This window comes from Labrus mixtus, chromosome 2, assembly GCF_963584025.1.
Source record: "Labrus mixtus chromosome 2, fLabMix1.1, whole genome shotgun sequence".
Taxonomy (NCBI): Eukaryota; Metazoa; Chordata; class Actinopteri; order Labriformes; family Labridae; genus Labrus; species Labrus mixtus.
The window spans coordinates 10949702-10955016 of record NC_083613.1 but is presented as its reverse complement, the minus strand read 5'-3'; positions in this window follow the sequence as shown (position 1 = coordinate 10955016).

Here is a 5315-nt window from a genome sequence, read left to right as displayed (position 1 = left end):
TCCTCCTCCAGCATCGTCCAGCTGCAGGCAGGAGGCAGGAGGCTGAGGACATGCCCTCTGGGGACACCAGCGTCCGAGGAAGGAAATATGATAAGTCAAGTCAAGTCATGTCAAGTCGAGATTATTTATATTTCATAATCATAGACTCAGTGTGTTAATGTGGTAAAGTTGACAACATACATAATACAAACATTATAGCCTACAATAAGAACACAAGATGAAAACAAAATGCATAAAATGCGACAGCAACACCATACAAAGGAGTAGGAATAAATAATTAAGAAGAAATTAAAACAGAAACAAAATGGATTGTATTAATAAACAGCTAGATTTACTCCAATCAGTTAAGGTTTAGCCAAAAGCTTGTGCAAAGAGAAGTCTTCTTTTTAAAGAAGACTGGTTTTTAGCAGACTTTAGACCTCAGGAATAATGAGTTATTTGATCTGAGGGACCTGTCTGGTGTGTATTTCAGTCATTTATAGATTTAAAATCCATTCAGGAAGTGATGCATTCCAACGTTTTGGTTTTAGTTCAAACCCTGGCAGCAGCAGTCTGAATGGAGTTTGTGTAGCACCTGTTTTGTAAGTCCAGAAAAAAGTGCATAATCAAGTCTCGTGGAGATGAAAGCGTGAACCAGCTTTTGAGAGTCTGACTGTGACAGGAAACATCAACTTTGGATATGTTTCTGAGATGGTAGAAGGCTGTCATTTACTACATGTTTTTGAAAATTGAGATCAGCATCTAGAATCACACCTACAGGTTTTTGGGATGCCCATGGTTTTACCGACGAAGGGGTTAGCAAAGAGATAATCTGGTCCCAAAGAGTCTTTGGACCTATACTGTGTTGTCCTGATTCAGTCGTTAAGCTTTTGTTGCCATCCAATTTTTGATTTCTACAATGCACTGAATAAGATCAAATACTGGGCTGAGTTTTTTGGCAGTGACAGGTATATGTTCTGCTCGAGGTTTCTGCCTTTTAAAAGGCAGTTTTCCCTTGCCACTGAAACTTTGCTAAATGTTGCTTAGTACTGGGCTCATGATTGATTAATGACGGGTCTAAATAGTACAAACAAAGAGTAAGGTCTATACCTGCTGTTTTTGTAAAGTGTCTTGAGATAACATTTGTTGCGAAATGGCGCTATACAAATAAATATTGATTGATTGGTTGATATACAGTAGCTGAGTGTCATCAGCATAGGAATAATATGAAATGTTGAAATGCTGAATGATAGGCTCAAGTGGGAGTATATACAAATTAAAAAGCAAAGGACCAAGAATTGACCCTTGCGGAACTCTGTATTGAATGCTGATTGTGGACATCGTCAAATTCATAGCTGCCTATTGACACAGAGAAAAATCTTTTGCCACTGTTTTCATTTTATATCATTACAATTTAACAGTCAAAGCTAATTGTATCATAAGAGGATACAGAATAATGAAGGAAACATTAAAATTAGAACGTTTAACTCTGCTTAAATGCATCAGCACTAACGAGCAAGTTTAATAAACTATATCAGGCTGATGTTGCAGCACTGTTACCTGGTTATTTTTGGTATTTAAAACTACACACATTTACTGGAACTTTATTTTGGTGTTACTTACAGTATATCTTACCACATACATTTTGAATCAATAGCAAAGGTGACCAAGAAGGTTCAATTCTGCTGTTAATGTCAAAGCAAGATATGGCAAGTCTCACTGACTGGGGGCCAGACTGTATAGGAAGATTGTTAATATTGTTAGTGTCATCTGTGCTTCCAGTACTGGGACATGTCAAAAAGTATTCTGCAAAAAGGTCTTTTTATCCTTCGATGTGAGAGCCATCACCCCCTGCTGAGTTTAAAGTTTTGTGGAACTTATAAGAAAATGTGTGACTCCTATTCATGCATAATGCATTTTCTATTTCAGCAAGGTATTCTGTGCTATCCAGTATACATGTTGCAGGTTATAAAAGTGGTATAAAACTAAATATGCATCTCAATAATAAGTTAGAATTACAACCAACTACATTCTCTGATCCCACACCCTGTAGGGTTTTTAGATGATGCAATCTGCTCTCACTCCTTATAAGGCAAGGTGTCCCCAGCACAGGAATCACCCTTTACTGAAACAGCTCCAGAGAGATTTCCCCAGAACGCAAAACACATAATTCACAAAATGAAAATGAGTCTGTGTGCGTGTGTTTGTGTGTACGAACATCCCACAGATGTCTTATCGTTACGCACATCACATTCCACCATCACAAGCTGCCCTCCCCCATCCATCCCTCTCTTTCATCCCCCCTGTTTCCAGCTTCTTTCCAATGGAACTTCCTATATAAGGACACTAATCTATTTGCTCCAATAAATCAACCTTCCTGTTGACAGCCAGGGCCTGTTTTGTGCCAGAGAAGCGCACACTATGTGGCTGTGTGTGAAAGCTGACGACAAACTCAAGAACAACATGGAGGACCTAAGGGCTCTCTCTGGCCAACATCAATGAGGAGGGGTGGTGTTAATGAAGAAGAAACTCTGGTTGAACACTCAGGGAGTCTGGGTGAGAGACAAGGCAGAGGTAGGGATGAAGAATGAGAGGAGGAGGAGGAGGAGGAGGAGGAGGAGGAGGAGAGATGGAGACAAAGCACTGAACAGAGAGGTTGCAGTGTGTGCCATATAAGGATAGTGGGGTCTGGATGGAATCTCGGGAGCTCTCTGTGTTACTTTCAAAGTCTAGCACAGACGAACATTTCTAAGCCCCAGTGACTAAATATGGTCCAGCAACAATAGCAGTGATCAAACATATTACGTTGTTTCTTTATATGAGGAAGTTTGCTATGAAAAATGCTTTATTGCTAATCAATTGACAGTACACAGAGCCATTAAGAGAACATGCTGTTGGACTACATGGTACATCTTCCTCTCCTTGTAGTATAAAATAAGTTTACATAGAAGTTTACATGATCATTGCATTGAACTACAGTGAATGCTGCTCTTCATGCTTTCCCAACAGGATCATTACTTTAACTGCCACAAGCAAGAAGGTCAGATTGGTATTTTCTTTAAGTTACGTAAAGTGATTCATAACATGAGAAGGGAGGAGTGGAGCCTGAAAAAAAAGCCTGAAGTACGAGGGCACTGTGTGCTGACAAGAGGAGTCTTTACTGAACTTAAGCCAAAAGCATTCGTCCTCCCCAGGTTGTCTGAGATGGAGAATAATCTCATGGTCCTCCTCTGAGCAATGAATAAACCACTGAAAAGTCGGCAGTGACAATTGGAGGAGAAGAGGCAGTTGGAATGTATATGCATAAAAAATGGCCGAAGGATGGTTAAAGCAGCAGAAAGGATTAAATAAATATTAATTAAATATTATCTGAATCTGTTAGCTGAAAATTTAAATGGTTGCAACTTCATTTTTTGCTTCAAACGTCTTCTTTTTCGCCGTACAAAAACAATCCGTTGGCAGCATAAATGTGCTCTGTGCTTCATCATTTTGCACAAAAATAAATAAACAATTAAAACATGAACAGCAAAGCAGAAATCTCTAACATACAGTATGTTTAATGTTTTCTCCTACCTCGTGTCCATAGATGGCTATGTATCGGAGAGAAAATATGTTTATGGATATGCTTGACTCTCTAGGAATGCAATCGGTTTCTAATTTGAGCTCAGAGGCAAACATCAGTCCTGCAGACTGCTGCATTTAACACTATTTATACAGCTGTCTCTACAACACAACTAATTTATTCAGTAGAGGAGCAATGCTACCTATTATCAGGAGATCTGACAATTTAACAATCATGTCCCATTGTTCAACCTCATCTGCTTATATAGCCATTTCAAGAGAACACTCATATTTGCTGCCAATAAACTGTTTACCGCAGAGCCACGGCCTGTAGGGGCAAAAAAGGATTGCTCCAAAGACATGATGTGAAGTTGGACTTCAAATTTTCCCAATGACACTCTCTTCGACCCAGCACATATTCATTCATCACATACATTTTTGTTTTTAATAAGAATAAGAAGCAACGAACTTGGACGCTGTGTAGAGTCGAGTGTACATGACATCTTGTTGTACAAGCTGCATTGATGGTAAATGCTGACATTGTATCTTGACTTTTCACATGGGCACGTGTAAGTGAACTAAATGCTCTGCTGCATTATGACCTCATTCTTACATGAACTAATTTGAGCACTATGATCTCATTTATTGAAGCCTCTACAACCAAGTACTAAGGATAGAGGCATGGTAACTGAGACAGGATGAAATGACTTCTAAATCCTTAAAATAATACATGCATGGATTATGTTACAGAAAGTGGTGCAACTGTGAGTTTAGCATCAGGGATCATGCTGAGAAACAAATGACTGTAACTGTAGATAATCAGTTCCTGAAACTGAGGGCTTGAAGTTGTGTGAGATAAGAAAGCCAAGTTCCCTTAAATGGTGAGAGAGGAAGTGAGATTTAAAAAAAACAAAAAAAAACAGGCTTGTTGTTTGTGTGTACTGAACAGGGTCTGATCATTGTAGGAATAATTGTTTCTTTAACAAATTCAATAATTTGTAGACAAAAAAAAAAGGTTAACGTATTGTGACCAGAGTTTGATGATAAATATAAAAGTTATAGGGGCCTTAAGTTACTACTAAAGGGGTTTGAGGATTCCATGGCCCCAGTTCAAAAACTTCAGGAATGTAGTTGCATAAAAAAAAATCTAACAAACTAATTTGTCTGGGTCTTTTATCTAAACAATAATCATGAAATTATCAGCTACTGCATATGAGACCAAGATAAAACATGTTAGTAGTAATAAAGTGTTAATAAAGACAAACAAGGGCCAGGCAGCATTGCTTGAATCAGACAGTATTATACCAACTCAACTAAAATAGTGCAGGGGCAGTATGGGTGGGTTCGGCTTGATGGAGCAACACAATGAGTGCTGAAATACCCATGAACAAACACAGGAAAGTAAGTGAACATTGAGTCGTTATTTTTCACTTTTCCTCTTCCAGGTTGTGTTTAAAGTAACATTAAGAAACTGCTCAGAAGTGTGCAATTTACTATCAATTACAGTTTTTATTAAAGCAGAATTTCCTTTTAAGTTTACAAGAGTCTTAAAAGTAAATATATATATAAGTAAATATTTAAACTGTTTAGCTAGTGAAATGTAATAAGTAGGATCTATTGAATCAATGCTAGGAAATTATCCTTTATATGCACCATGCCCCATGTAGATAATAGCACATGTAGTATTTCCTGAGACAGCAAAGGTTACAGCATCGCCACACATTCTGCACCTTTAGCTGCCATCAAGTGGTAGTAAATAAAACAACACTTCAATG